The sequence below is a fragment of the Ambystoma mexicanum genome, chromosome 1p, assembly GCF_040938575.1.
Source record: "Ambystoma mexicanum isolate Mex_15411 chromosome 1p, UKY_AmexF1_1, whole genome shotgun sequence".
Classification (NCBI taxonomy): domain Eukaryota; kingdom Metazoa; phylum Chordata; class Amphibia; order Caudata; family Ambystomatidae; genus Ambystoma; species Ambystoma mexicanum.
In genome coordinates, this window is record NC_090921.1 from 339376756 (window position 1) to 339393569 (window position 16814).

Here is a 16814-nt window from a genome sequence, read left to right on the forward strand (position 1 = left end):
TAAATCTATATCCCAGAGTGTTGTTTGGGCCTCCAGACCATATAGAAGAACCGGGAGTATTTTTCCAACATAGAATTTTAATAAAGGCGTGATTGAAAATTTGCAGAGGTCATGCAAGATCTTTTTCATCTGTGGCACCGCTTTATCGATCTTCTGTTTAATTTCTATTTCAGTCTTGTTGATTGAAGGTGAGGAGGTAATCGTATTACCCAGGTAAACCAATTCTTCTGTTCTCTCGATTGCCTCCCCCTCAAAAAACCATTTACCATAGTCGATGATCTTTGATGGTTGTTTCATCACTAAAATTTTAGATTTCTTTGGGTTGACTTGAAGGCCATTCATTCTGGTGTAAACGCTTGGACCGTTTAATAGATGCTGTAGGCCTATTGCTGTCCTGTCTAACAGGACAATGTCATCTGCGTACGCCAGCCAAGAAATTTTAGTAGAATTTAATTTTGGACTCGCCATTGTCCAAGAATGCAGAACGGCCCCTAGATCTGCCAAGTACAAATTAAAGAAGAATGGTGCACCCAAAAATCCTTGTCTCACCTCTTGTTCAACTTTGATCGTGTTGGTTAGATGGCCGGCCCCATCTAATCTAACCATCAAGGAAGTATCCCTGTGTAGCTCAATTAAGATGGCTAGCAACCTTCTTGGTAGTCCCCAATCTCTTAGTTTCAGCCACAGTTTTTCTCTTACTACTAGATCAAACGCCTTCGAGAAGTCTATCCAGGCTCCATATATTGGGCCCTCTCCATGTTGTTTTGCATGTTCTGCTATGAGATTCAGTGTTAAACCATTTAACGTTGTGGACATGACACGTCTGAACCCTGTTTGAAATTTGGACAGGACATTCGATGTTTTGGCCCAGTCCTCTAATTCTAACAAAAGGATTTGCATGAATATTTTACTTTCAATGTCTAACTGGGCAATATGCCTGTAGTTCTCTGGTTGGGATCTGTCGCCCCCCTTGAAGAATGGCATAACCACTGCTTATTTCCATGATGGAGGGAAACTCTTTGTCTCTAGTATTGCATTGAAAAGATTATAAAGGAGGTTTGCCCATGTTTTTGTGTTATTTTTTAGTACCTGGTAGGTCAAACCATTGGGGCCTGCTGCTTTTGATGATGAGGCACTCAGGATTAGTTCTTCTATCAATTTGATGTCAAAATTGAGCTCCCATTTAACAGTTTCTTGCTATCCTCTTCTTGTGTTTCCTCTACATTCTTAACATTTTTTGTAACATATTCTGTCCAGCTTTTTTCGGTCACCAAATTACATTGAGTGCTATTTCTGCCAGATTTCAGCCCCACTTTATTTATGATTGACCAAAAGTTGTGCATGTTATTTTCACATAAGGCTACAAGCATCTGTTCATTGTCTTGTTGGATTATCAATGCTTTTCTTGCCCTCGACCAATGCTTATGGCCTCTTTTCAACTTTTGCAATTCAACTCTGAGCTCCATATGGTTTGTTATGCTGTTTTTTAAACATCTACATTCTCTTCTGAGGGTCTTTTTCTGCTCCCAAGTTTCTTCATTGAATGAGTGTTGATGATACATAATTTTGTTCGATGACCCTGTATTTGGCGGATGAACTGACCAGATAAATGATTTAAAACATTCCGCCCTGCAGTTTTCTCGTTGAGCTTCCAATGGGATGCAATTCAGTTAATCATTGAATTTTTTCCCCTCTCTCTTGTATTTTGTCAGAGTTGCTTTGCCTTTTCTCAGGGTAAGGGCATGAGCATATTTATCCGCCTTTATTTTTGTAGAATTCTGGATGCATACTTTTAGTCGGTCATGATCACTCCCTTCTCCAATTATGATTTCCATTATTATTTCCTTCATTTGTAGATCTTCTGAGACAAAGAAATAATCCAGAGTGGAGAAGGACCTGCCTCGTGACCAGGTTGGCTCTGATGGATTGTCTCCCTTTACGGATCCATTCAATATATGTAGGCCCCATGAGTTCAGGTAATTTACCCACTGTGTTCCAGTGTTTCATTTTTTTGTACATCTTGAATTGTTCTTGGGATCCTGCGTTATTATGCATTGGGCATTCAGGTCCCCTCCCAGGATCACACTGGCATCACCATTAAACAGTGCGATCTTTTCAAGTATTGTGGAGGAGCAGATGGAAATTTTGAAGCCTAATCTGTGCTTGGTTCCAGTAGACGTTTACTATTATCAAATCCATAGCTCCCTCTGTTGTCTGAACTCTAATTTTGCATGCAAGAATGCCATCCCTTTCTCTATGCAGGAGTGTAGCTTCTCTGCTCAATGAGTTGTTAATTCCAATTAGTAGCCCTCCTGAAGGGTGACCTTTGGGTTTTTGAGACGCTGGGACAGTAAAGATTGTGAGTCCCTCTATCTCTATCGGATGTGTATGCCAGGTGTCTTGAAGCAGAATGATATCAGAGTTTAAAAAAAAGAGTTTTCTTTATACTGCTCTTTGAGAAGGTATTTGGTCTACGGGTATTCCAACTTGTTATATTTAGGTCACCTTGCCTAAAGGTTCTGTTGCCCCAAACCTAGTCTTTGGAGCACCTGTGTAAGAATCTCCGGTAATGCCACTAGTGTGTTAGTTTTTGCATCTCCATTGTTCCCCTGAAGATTTGTGCAGGGTTTCTGGTTTGGAGATTCAATTTTTCTGGAGTTTAGCTCTTCGGGAACGATCGCATTTGCTTTTAACAGCTCTGATGGTAATGTTTCCAGAATTTGCAGATAGACTTTTTCTAGCTCTTTTTTATTACCTTTTATTGCATTTCATGCTTTTAGCGATGCGAACCATACTTCTGCCAGTTTCGTGTTACTTTTACATGGGAATTTTACATATTCCATTTCTTCTGAGCTAAAGAGATACAAGTTCAGGACTTTACTGAAGTACCCCAAAATCACCCTCCTGCAGAGTGAATTATACTGTGGGATTTTGTTTAGTGCCCTAAACCATAGTTTCGAAACAGCATATTCTTGACCTTCTAAAATTTTCCACCAGTTGCAGGTAGTGGGGGCTCTCCTCCGGAGAGCTTTTACTAGTGGATTCTGACGCTTTCTCTTCGCATTCAACCACTAGTTCTTTTGTTTTGCCTTGCCCGTTTTTGATTTCAACCGGCTTGGGAACAGTTATTTTACCATATGAAGCTCTTTTTAGGAAGAGTGGTGCTATTTTTATGGGGGGGATCCAAACCATATTCCACGTTCTTTTTTGGTGCACAAGTTTTTCAATTGCTCAAGAAAAGCGGGGCCCATGGTGGTCCCTTCTTTGGTGAACAACTTTTTCCCCCCTTTTTCCCTTTTCCTACTGTTTTCTCTGATAGGCTTATGGGGTTCGTGACCCCGGCACCTAAAGTCTGTAGAGCTTCTATGGGGTCTGTTTCCAGACCTACATTTATCTTTGTGTTCTTTTTATGTTTCATTTCATGCTTTTTGTTCCTTGAATCTTCTTTTTCTGTGTTTGTTTTGTTTTCTTCCTCCACAATTATTATAGATTTTTCTCTTTGTTCCATAGATTTATTTTGTCTCCCGGTAGCCATTTCTTGGATTTCCTCGCTAGGTACTTTTTCTAATGAGTCTTCCTGGAGAGCTCTCTTCCCTTCTCTTTGTATTTATTCTTTCCTTTTCACATTTGTCCCCAATTGCTTTGCTGGGGAAACCTTCTGTTGGTGTTTTCGAAGGACAACTGGAAATGCAGTTGTACTTATTCTCTTTGCTTCTTTTTTCTTAGCTTTTCTTCTTCCCTTAGATACTCGTTTGCTGGCCTCTGTCCAATTTAGGGACCATACATTATTTAGGTATTCCTTTTGTTTATGTTGAAAGGGGACAGTTTCCCCATCCTCTGTTTCTTCCACGACGTGTGCAAGCCTCCTAAATTCTTCAAGGACAGATTCTGAAAGCGGGTTATCATCAAAATGATCATTTCCCTGTTCTTTGTTTATCGGGCATTCTATAGCCCCAACCTTTGTCGTTTTGTCCGCTTTTAGTAAAGATAGTATCTCTAGCAGAAGGCATGTTTGTTTATCTTCCTCTTCTTTGTTTTCAGCTAGAGTTCTTTCGATAGCTGAAAAATCTTAACCTTGCTTAGCCAGCTCCACTCTCTGCTCTCTCAGCGCTGGTCAATGGCAGTATTAATTGTTGACGTCAGCCCCACTATTGTTGGTTCAATCCCAGATATTTCTCTGGTCAGTTCCATCAAGGTTCCAGATTGTAATTGCACTTCGGATTTCAATTGCTCGAAAACTGTTACCAGTGAATTTAATACACAATTCAGTGCTTCCAAAGTGGCGGTGCTAGCTTGTTTTGGGATCTCTTCTTCCAATGAGTGATTGCAATGTTCACCCACCTCCATAGGTGTACTGTTTATCTGTCTTTCAGTATTTAGTTCTTGCGTGGGCGTCCCCCCCCTTAGCCCCTTCCCTCCCTGTTATAATTTCCACATCATTTTGAGTTACGTTTGCTTCAGGAGATGCTGTCGGGGCGAAGGGCTTTTCCTGCTCAGAAACTCATTTTCTTCACAATATATGATGTCTTTGTTCTTGTGGAGAATATCATTCAAATTTTGGCATCGTATCATTTCGCCAAAGTGGTCTTCAATTTTTTGTTGAATTTTGTTGGTAGTGTTCGTGTATTCCAACCCACGTTTCCATAATTGAGGAATATCAGATGGAGTGCTTACAATTTTCAGAGACCATGTATACCCTGCATGTACCTGAGCTGTAATCTTATTAGCTGGTACTAAATTAGGGATTGTGACATTGTGGGTTGCTAAATCTGGATCTCGGCTTGTTAGCTCCTCTGAATAGGAACCATCCCATTCCGGGCACCTATGGTCGTCCAGTAAAGCTTTACTGCGCAACTTCATAGCTCAAGCTCGGGTAACAGTTGCCGGTTGTTAGAAGAGCAACTTTACCCCAAAGTTACGTTAGCAATATTGATAGAATGCTGATTATTACCACCTGTTTATACAGTGTATAGTTACAGTTGCGAGTAAAATTTTACCTAGCTCTGTGAGTATCCAGCACTTTTCTTACGAATGTTTTTTTTTTTTTTTGTAGATGTGTACTCCCTCCGACTTCCCAATGCATCCAGTACAACCACTAGATGCAATGGTTTCGGTCGTTTAAATGAGGAATATGGAATATGGAAGTTCACTTTTGGGCTTGCCCCTTTGCTGGACTACAACAGCACAATAGCACTACAATGTTGGCTTTGCCAAACCAACGACAAAACAAACAAGCTGTATTGAATATTCCAGGGTCATACCTACGCCCCTTCAGGATACTTTACAGCCCCACTTTACAGCCCCCCAGGCGATTTTCATTATTTTCTACTTCCAAGCCAAGCAAGCCCAGCAGCACGACAGCCCAATACGGCCCACAATGTGGGCACGAACAAGCAGTAGGGCAGCCGGGCAGCAGGGTGGATAGCAAGGTGACCGCTCTTACCGCTGTTGCACGGAGCTCAAATTAGCAGACAAGTCAGCAGGCAAGGCAACCCACTTCGCCCGCTTCGCTTCAACGCCTTTAACAGCGCCTTCTGTGGCTTCAGCAGCTCCTCAATGGCCTCCCTTCTACTGCGTTCTACTGCGATTCTGAGGCTCCGGGAGATCCTTACGAATCGCAGGCTCGCGGACTCTCAGGGCAAGGCTCTCAGGACGCTACCACAGATTCGAGTAAAGGAACTCAGCCTGCTGTGGCAAATGCACGCTTGACACGCTTGACTCAAGCCGCACCTCCCGTTCACCGCTCACCACCAAAGACAGAAAGAGAAAGAGGCCGCTTCCAAGTCTAGTGATTCACCCTTCAATCTTGCAACAATAACTCACTATCCTGTACAAGAACGGTACTACAGAGAAAGAAACACATGGCCCTGAACCTAGGTATTTAAGTCAGATACAAAAGTAAGTGATCCAGGATAAGTGGAACTGTTATACCATAAGAGTGAAAACCAAACAAAAACAGATCTCCTTTAAAGGACACGCTTTGGTCTATGACTAAAATCATAAAGCTAAGAAGAGACAGCCAAAAGAAATTCAAGGTGAAGAGAGAAAATTCAAGATCCCAATCGGGAAACTATAAGAGACTGACACAAGAAGTCACAAGAGACTATTTATGGATTGTATATTAAAGACTGGTACTAGAAGTACCCTCTTCGGGAGGGGGTCATTCTCATGATCTAAATTAGCCTTTTTATAGTGGTAGGGTCAGTTAGGGTCGTTTTTTGGACAGCCGACTTATTTCTTTGGACATTCATGACTGACAAACCAGAACCTTAGTAAGATAGGTAGAGACCACCTATAGTTATAGGGAAAGTCATGCCTTATAGTCATGCCTTATATAGTTACTTTCATAAAAGATTGTACATCAAGGTCCTCTGAGAGTCCATGTCCTTCTTCTGACTTGCCACAGTTTACAGCAGAAACTGCAAAGCAGGGTTTTTTTTAACATGCTTTATTCAGCCAATATTAGCAGAAGAAAAATCATGGGTAGGTGTGGGCAAGGCATGGGGAGAAGGGTAGGAGGCTGTCCTCTGCATTTGTAGGGGAAAAAAGTAAAGAAATGTGGTTAGAAATACTGCTGGCAATGGTTTGCAGTAAAAACACATGGAATTCCTATGAATAAGCTAGAGGAATCCTTAATGCTCAGTCTCTCTACCAAACAGGAACCTGTGGACAGACTAGAGGAAGCCTTGAGACTAGGTCTCGCTACCAACGCTGAACCTGTGAAGAGGCTAGAGGAAACCTTGGGACTGGGTCTCACTACCAACGCTGAACCTGTGAAGAGGCTTGAGGAAGCCTTGGGACTGGGTCTCACTACAAAGCCTGAACCTGTGAAGAGGACAAAGGAAACCATGAGACTGAATCTCACTGTCAAGCCTGAACTTGTGAAGAGGCCAGAGAAAGCCTTGGGACTGAGTCTCACCGCCAGCCCTGAACCTGCAAAGAATCTTGTGAATGCTGAGTCTCTGTCACTCACATTTTTCAAAGGGGTTTCACACATGAATAATGAGCACCACTGCTCCTATAATGCCCGAGCATGTTAACACCAGCCTGCTTGTTCATCCCTGTATTCTGATGTCTACTCCGTACGCTTCTTTGCATGAATTCCCGCCCTTGCTTTTCGATCAACTGTTTTCTGTGCTTGAGCGCAGTGTCTGGAATTCGACGATGCCAGATAAATATGAATAGACAAAGGCAGCCCTGCCGCCAACAGCAGGCACTGCCAGCTGCTTCAAGATTCCATTTTTTTTTCTTTTTGCTTTAGGAATAAAGCCTTCGCTGTCAAATAAAACAGACAGTACAAAAATACTCAAGCATGGTCAGTTCTACATTTTAACGTTTTGAAACCATGCTGTACGGCCATACTATCCCAATGCCATGGTTCCTCCCAAAACAGCCCTTCTTTTCGAGGGCATGGAGCAATATAAAGCGGTCCTCCACTGGATGGCACAGTGCAGTCCAAAGGGATCCATCCCTACGTGGGGTACCCAAGTGCGAATAGTGCAATCCAAAACATTCCTCCTGTTATGTGTGGGTCTAAGTGTCTCCAATGCGAGAGAGCGTCATCAAGGTGTCATGACGCCTCTCCAATAAAAGGGGCTTTTGGCACGCACAAGCCAGAGCAGCAGAGCCCAAGAAGCGGCAACTGGTGTCTGTGTCATTCATTTGCAGTGGGTCTTACCACTTGATCGTGGCCTACCATGGAGGCCCCGGCCAGGGTGCCCCCGAGGCTGATAAGTGCTGGGTGCCCCCAGCTGGTACAGTTGAGTCTGGTGATCTGGGCAGGACAGGGTGATCCCTGCCCTCCACACGCTGCATGAACGCAGCGTCCTGGTGCTGTGCCGGGTGCCCCAACACCATCTGTGGCCCACCCCGGTGACCAGAGGCGGTCCACCACACCCCCTATTGGATTCCATAGTGTGATCGCAAGAATTCTGTGCGAGTGAAAAAATTCCTCGTAGTGCTTGTGCAGTCTCTGACAATCTTTCCATTAATACCATATTGCAAGCAGTAAAGATACCATACTGCAGAGGTCTGCAACCAACCTGCGGTATCACAGCTCTCTAGATGTTTTGGACTACAAATCCCATGATCCCTCACTATTACCAACACCAGCTAGGGTTCATGGAGTTATAGTCCAAAACATCATGTGAGCCAAAAGGTTGTCCACCCCTGCCATAGTGCATTCCAAACGCATCTAGCAAAGGTTATCGTGGTGCACTTTAACGTTCTTTGTATAGGATATAGCAATAGACACGCAATCTTTCCTTTGTTTTATTGAATGCCAAAAATTCATTCCATGTTGTGCATTTCTGTTTATCCACCATAACATCCTAACGGGCACCTCGGGATTAGTAGCACCGAATTACAGACAGATAAGGGTTTCTTTCTTTAAAGAGAAAAATAAAAACTTTTGAGAACCATGCATGCTTGTCCGTCTCCCAATTCTAATTTATCACAATTCCTTTTTCAAAAATGGAAGCACTTTATGATTTATCCTATTTAAAAAAGCAAACATTCTAGAACCATATACATTATAGCTACAGACATCATAAATTCCAACCACAGTTACACATGCCTTCATACCCACTGAGAACAGGTGCAAGAGAGGGAAGGGAGACTGGACAGGGCCTGCCCTAGATATCTGCTGAACTTTGGAATCAGTCTTTACATGTCAAGACCCTTCATCAGGACACATTTACAATGGCAAAAAAACACAAGACACTAAAGAACAGAGAAAAAAACAGTGGATAAAGCCCTTGCGGGAGTACCGGGAAGGCTGCATAATCTAGGGGTTGCGTCAGAAGCATTAGTTGATGGGCTACAATAAGCTAAACGCGAGCCTTCTTTCTTGAAACACTTGGGTATAGACGTGTTATAAATGCCATATCATATCATATCACTAGATACTACAATGTGTACCAAGATATTTATTTTTCAATGGAAAACCACAGTGCACTCAAAAACATTCTTATTGTTGGCTGACGCTTTGTTACCCAATAAATCCTTCTATTGGATACTGAAATATACTTTAAAAGGTCCTTTCCCTTCGATACTGTCATCATGTACATAAAAATAGTCTTTGAATTTGATTATGTGATACACTCTATCATGTATTTCCTTCCAGCCACTGGACACTGTGGTCAACTCCAAATATAATCTTTCAAATAGATGCTGCAGTACATTGCAACACATTCTAGTCATGCTATGCTCTTTCTACTGAACTCTGTGATAAACTCAAACACTTTCCTTCCATTGGGTATGGCGGTACACCCCAAAACATTCTTTCCACTTGATACCAGGGTACACTTTAAAATGTTTGTCAATTTATTCCATGTAGCCCAGATAAGGTTCTTGCGATTGGATAGCGCAGAATTATGCAAAATGTGTATCAGTCTTGATCGCTTCCCATGGCATACGCAAGTTGTCCGCTGTTTTATTCTGAACTGACAGCTACAGTGAGATGAAAACAGAAAAGAAATACTGTCCAAAATGTTCCATCCAGTAAATCCAACATTTCACTCTGAAATTTCCCTTCCATTAAACCCTACAGGTCACAGCAAAACAATGTTTCACTTGGTAACTGCAATATTTTCAATAGAGTGCCTTTCATTGGAACCTACAATGTATTCCAAAGCCTAACTTCCATTAATAACCAAAGGGCACCCCAAAACGTTCTCTTTACTATTTATTTGTTGGTTTATATTAACCGGAGCCCGCAGGCATCAGGGTGCAGAAGAGAAAAGGGAAAGGAGGAGGGAAGGACAGGAGCAATCTAATAATTCAAATAGGATAGTTTGTAGACGTTTTCTAAAGCTGAGGAGGTCTGGGTCTGCACAAAGCTATATAGACAGGTTGTTCCATGCTTGGGAAGCCAGAGCAGGGAGAGATCTACCCAAGTCTCTAGATCAATGACTTCTAGGAACTGTTATGCGAATACTCTCACTGGATCTATATATCACTATACAACATTTATCCCACTGGATATTTAGTTACACTCCAAACTCTTTTGTTTATTGGGTCCTAAAGTATGTTACAAAAGGTTTATAGTCATAATTTCGACAACAAAAATGTCGAACGTCAAAATATCGAAAAAAAATGTCGAAAAAAAAAATGTCGACTTTGTTTTTTCAATGCATTTTTTTTTTAAATGTGGGGGTTCCACTCCCAACCCCCCTTTTTTAATTTTTTTTTAATTTTTCCCTTTTTTTTAACTCCCGAATCCCTAAAATAAATATATAATTAAAAAAAACGAAAGTCGACATTTTTTTTTTCGACATTTTTTTGTCGACATTTTTGTCTGTCGACATTTTTTTTTCGAAATTATGACCACCCACCGTTACAAAATATTAATTCCATAACATACCAATGCTTCCTTCAAAATGATCCTGTTTTTGGGCCTATCATACTTGTCAAAGTGTTTCTTCCATTTCATGCTATTGTATCCTCCAAAATTCTCATCCATTGCTTGTCCAGTTGGGTAACAAAGTGACCTTTCTACTAAATACTGCATTATGTTTGATTTGATTTGTTTCTTCGGATAACGCACTAGCGACCCATGGGTATCAAAGCGCAGACTTAATGGTAATCAGGATGACCACGATACAAGAATTTAAAAAGTATGGTTTTTATAGTTGTAAGGAACACAATCATCAATACCATGCACTGCTTCTGGTAGATTGAGTCTGGCAGCTGGCATAGATAATCAGCAGCCCAAGGATCTTGAATGTTTAAAGCGTCAAATCCTAATAATCCTATGAGCAGCTGTCAAGCCTTGAGGTTCGTGTGAAGATTGGAAGCCTCCGTCCCTAAGCAACCAACAGCGAGATAGAAACAACTCACTGTTCGAGGATTAGGGCCACAGGTGATAGGAACAGGAACACCAGACCCTCCAGATGGCTGCTGTGGAAAAAAACGGCAGGTAAGGAATAATCAATACAACAATATTGGAATGACCTAAGGATGGGCAATAAGTACTAACTTACCAATGGGCAATGTGCAAGGAGACTTTAAGCAAAGGGAGGGTCTGGAGATGTCAAACCTGTTTCCCCAGCAGTATGACAGCAGGAAACCAGAGGTAAATACTGTAGCATGGATTACTGCCAATCCACTGGAAGCACCTGAAGATGAATACTCGTGCGGTGTGGGGCATGGGAAGGAAGGAGAGCCTTCACGATGTCTGGATGCAAGGTAATAGATGGGATAGAGAGGTCCAATCTGTAAAAGAATCCGAGGTCGGGGAGGCAAGCAGTTCATGGGGGTGCGAAGTACCTGTGGGGCGAGAGCGTTGCGATCCGTGAAGAAGTCCGAGGTTGAGGAGGTAAGCCGTCCGTAGAGATGCGAGGTACCAGCAGGGCGAGGGTGTTGCAATCCGTGTAGAAGTCCGAGGTCGAGGGGGTAAGCAATCCGCGGGAAAAGCCAAATCAGGTAAGTAGCAAGCAAAGAGCAATCCGAAAGCAGTCCGAGGTCACAAGACGGGAAACACAAGAGCCAGGTATCCTAACGGCAATCGCTGGTAGAAAACAACTGAGAAGCAATGCGTTGCTCTATCACAGCTGATTTAAACTTCCCGGATGATCACGTGACCACAAAGCGGGTGTACAATGTTGACTCAGGACCATGTCACGTGATCCTTTCAAGGGTCTGTGCAGAGGGTTGGCCCAGCGTTTTGAATCACTCGCACCTTTATCACATGACCGCAGCACGGATCTGCCGTGCCGAGGCGCCAGGGAAACGCGCGGTAGCGTTTTGTCAATGAGGCGCAATTTCCATTGTTGAGCCAGGCGCCCGGCAAATCGACGTGCAATGGCTCTTCGTGTCTGCTGATGGGTAACGGGCTGACATCTCGAACCCTAGTGAGTGTTCTAAGGGGGCTATGCATGACAGCAGCATAGTGTTGTTGTCTATTGGCGATATCATTTCAGTTATGATGGTGCATGGCCATGTATGGCCTTATGGACCAATGTCAAGACCATAAACAGAAGCCAATGGAGTCCTTTAGAACCGGAGGCATATAAAAAAGCCCAGAGGTCCCAGTAAGATTTAAGACTCCAAAATTCTGTGTACGTTAAAATGGACAACAAGTGGATTGGTTGGCACCCAAGAACAGCAAGTTACAACAATCTAACGTTGTGCCAATAATAACATGCACTGTCATGTCTAAGGATTTGGAAATGAAGCTCAGACACAAGATAGCCATGATTTTGGTTAAACACTTTTATTGTAAATAAAAGGGGTTGGGAAAATGCCTCTCTGACCCTGCTCTAAGAGGGATTTCCCTACCTATAACCAAAACTAGGGATCTGTCGGTTTCAGAATGTCCAAAACAATAATTGTCCCGTGTCCAAAGTTCTATTCTGACCCTCACACTAAAACTAGACTCTAAAGTGAAACTGGAAATGTCTTTAACCTTGGGAGGTTTAGGAGAAGTGTTTAAAAAAAGAGGAATAAACAGCTCCAACAAAAAACGTTCTTCAAGGATAAAGGTCCTTGCTCCAAAAGGTGGTTCCCTTCCCCTGGATTACTCTTTGTTCTCTGAAGTTTCACATACAACAGTTCATTGTGCCTTTCTTGGCCCACAACAGTATTGACTTACAAACTTGTCTAACTTTGCAATTATGTCTCCTTTGAACTCCTAGTTCACCCAATCCCTTGTCCTAGTCCTGATGTTCCTCTCAGGACCTCTTTGTTTTAACCAACGCATTTCTTATCTATGCCCTGATATTTCTTCTCAGGACTTCTTTACTATACACAATTGTAGTTGCCTGGTACTTTCTTCTGCCAGGACTTTGTGTTCTCACACACTTGTGATTGCCTGGTATACTCTCCTGCCAGGGCATCTTGTACTCGCATGGGCTCTCTGCCCTTCCCCAAAGATGCACACATACTTTGTTTGAAAATATGTCCTGCAGATATATTATCCAGTCCTGGTTTCTCCTATGTCTGCACAATTTATATTCATCTGCTTGTAAGGGTTGTGTTTACAACCTATTCCTCTTTCAATATTAAGATCATTACTTCTTTCTCTCTTACTTGCTTGCTGTTCATTTACTTGCATTCAGTGTGGTCGCTGATATGCCCCGGGGTCCCCACAGCCTCTGGGTGGACTCACTGGCTCTTATTGGTGTTCCTGGTTTGTCCTGCAGTCGACTGGAGAAGCGTTTCCATCTGCTTCCTTCTTGTGACTGCTTCCTCTTGGTTTCTTCGGTTCTCACAGCTTCCACTTACTTGGTTCCAGGCTCCAGTAAGTAAAGCACTGCTCTCTGTCACCTGCAAACATCTCGGAGTCTTTCAACAGCTCCTGGCTTTCCCGCAGCATGTCCTTCTCGCGCAGGAGCCTCTTCCTACTTTGCCTGGCTCCACAACGCCTTTAATGGCCTTTTGGTTTCTTCAACCTCACAGAGAGGCGCAGCTCTCTCCCACCAGCAGCAGACCTCGATTCCCGGGCACAGATGTGAAGGTGCAACCACTGGCGTGCTCACTGGACTTGTGGCCTTCCTCGCTCTGCATTGCTCGATTCCTCTTCCTTGTCCCAGTATTTTGGTTATTCTGGGAAAAGAAGTCCAGTTTTGGAATTTGATTTGGAAAACTTGAATAAACATTTTCAGTAGTCTTAAATGGTGAATGTGTCTTGGTTGAATGATAAGTGGAGTTGGAGACGGTGAACTCCCTATTCTTCACGGGAGATGGAGTGGGTGTTTAGAGGGGTCAGAAATGCAAGGCGAAAAGTAAGTAGAGTTATTTCAAAAGTTGCCATTGGATTAAATAATTAGTGTGTGATAAATGCCTCCCTTTCCCTAACCTATTGAGGATTTCCCTACATATTAAACTAAGACTAAAGGAAGACACTCCAATAAAAGGGATCTGTCCCTCACACTTATACCTATGAAAACCATACAGACATCATATGGCCATTCAAGCTCAACAAAATAACAGTTACATTCAAACATAAACTTTGTAACCATGTATCCTAGTTCTTTTCAATAGCCAAGTTCTGTTCCAAGGGCAACACAAAGTTCCTTTCACTCAATGAGTCTTTCACTTGGCACTTGGGTTGTCTTATTGCTAAACACGATTTATCACTCTTCAAATTAATGTCCAAAGTTTTAACAAGACCAAAAATACTTTTTTTTCACACTTTGATTTTAAATACAACCTCTCCTCTTTGTATATCAACCACTTTCACATTTCCTCTTGATAAACCATATTGTTTTGTCAGGATGGTTTTACCAAAGTTCATCACAACACATTAGTGGACTTGCCATTTTTCTTGCACCACAACCTTCCACCATAATGCAATATGTCAATGTCTTCTTGCCGTTCACTAACCTTCCAGGACTAACCTCTAATAATCCCTTTCCCGGAAATCTTGCATGCTAGGATAAACTCCTACCACTACTTCAAGTACTCTCTGGTGAGGCTTGCTTCTACATTTAGAAAAGTCTTTGACTTTCAACAACATTGAGATTTACAACTTCTTCCATAAGGGTACAATACCCATTAATAATGTTTGTTCCACTGATTTGGTTGCCATGTACAATGCAGGTTATGTTCCTCAACTCCTTTATGATTTCTACAAGGCAGGCCTCTCTCCTGCCACCTTCGGGTGCCTACTATCACACCAGTTAACTGCCAAGAATGTCTCTTGTTCAAATTTTACTCTTTACAAAAGCTATTTCCCCTTTTATTTAGAATGGCCCTTCTTTGGCTTTAGGCAATACAGTTTGTTGTCTTGTTCAAATATTGGCTCCTCTTTACTTTGGCAATGATGGTTACAATCTTATTTAAATATAGCCCCCTCTTTACTTTGGCAATGATGGTTGCAATCTTCTTTAAATATTGCCCCCTCTTCACTTTGGCAATGATGGTTACAATCAGCGTCCTCTCACTTTAACTTCATATGAGTATAATGACAAAAATGCTTTATTTCATCATCATCATTTCCGCTTTACTTTGGCAGGATTGCCATAAAAGCACAAAACATGATAGGAAAGTACCAATTAATTACATCATGATGCGTTAAAATACATGGAGGAAAAAATATTGTTTCATATGATACATAGAATCAACAAGAATCGACAAGAACACATTAAAATATGTACTTGATACTTAATTTGGCAAATCTGCTCCTCCAGCTATTCCCAATTTTGCACGGTGCATGGTTTAGGAATTAGAAGCGGACATAAAATACAATTCCATAAAATGTGTACGTTCATCATGAAAAGCATACATATAGCATATTTTTCCTATTCTCCCTTTTCCCCCCTGCTTTCTTTATTAAAGCACATAGATTCGATACCCAAGTTGCTTCCAGGCTCCATGACGACATTCACGTTAGTCTTCCTTTCTTTACAGTTTTGCCATTTACTCTCCAAGCCAGGGCCAAATAGCTTGCAACACAGTAAACCACACTCATACTCTCACTATTCCTGAATAATTGCAGCGCCAGACCTGTACTGCGGACACCATTGTTGTTTTAAGGTATTTACCTCGACCAACCCTGTAACCTTGGCAGAAGAACAAAAAATGGAGCACCATCTCCTTGAGCAAACCACAAACTGGACTACGATCATTCTGACTAGGGAAGCATTTTGATGTACGATAGGCCAAGTTCAGTTGTGACAATCTGAACCTTAAGTAAAGATTACGTGACAGAGGAGGGACAACAAAATCAAGATAATCTTCAAACCCAGATGTTAGTTTGGAGTGCAAGTAGAGCCCATCAGAAGTCACCCCTAGGCAATCACTAGCCAGGTTTATCTATAGCAGCCTTCGCAGGGCCACTTTGGCCATGCCAACATCGCTCCAAGTTATTCTCTGCGGGCAGAGCCATAGGTCAGCCATACCCATATGGGCCAAATGTTTTTTTACTTGCTGGAACCAGGGTAGGGACTTCCCACCCTCCCATTCCAGGATGGTGGACACCCCTTCCCGGAAAATCTGTAATTCAGGAGTCAACCACAATCTAAGCCAGAAAAACACTGGCTGATATTTCATTAGTTCGGTATTCAAAACGGTTGCAGGCAACCCGCAGTCTGGGACAGAGCGCCCTGGGTCGCCTAATGAAGGTCAACTTACTAGTCTTACTGTGCGCGTCCATTCGACCCGCTGCTGCTGCAACCTCTTCTTCTTTCATCAGGCCCTGGGCATCTAGCAGCTCCGGTCACACTCCCGCGGCCCATACCTTTCAGAAAAGGAGCCTCCCTGACACCTTTTATACTCCGGTGAACGCCAACCACCTGAGTAGGACGCCAGACTAGTAGAACCTCTTTCTCCTACAGAACAGCAAGTAACAGCACTGCTTCCTGCTGCGCGTCCTCTGCATTTCAAAGTCTTCACTTCTATGACTCTCTCAGAACTGCATCCCACTACAAACACAGCGGCAACCCCAGCGTCTTCTCCTTTCAGCTACTGATGCTCCCACTGCTTTAGGTTACTTCTTCTTCTAATGGCCTGCACCCAATGGTGCTTTAAATATTTAAATGTCCCGCTCAGGTGTGGGTCATTAGAGGTACTAGACTGCATACTACGGTTCTGCACCTCTGAGCTCCTCTTCCTAGTCCCAGTGCTTAGAAAATGATGGGACTGGAAGTCCCTAGTGTTCTTGTTACTTTTTTCCATCAAAGGCTTCAATTTTTCAATAGGCCATTAAGACCGTAGAATCATTAGGGAAGTTGGTTAGAGGATTCTCCCAATTCTCCTGACCTGAGTCCCTCCCATGTGATCCTCCCGCAAAGTACCACCCCCAGGGTCAGGATCAGGAAGTGTCTGCCTTTCCCTGGCCACATGAGAAGGCCCCCAGGCCGGGGTCTTTGGGA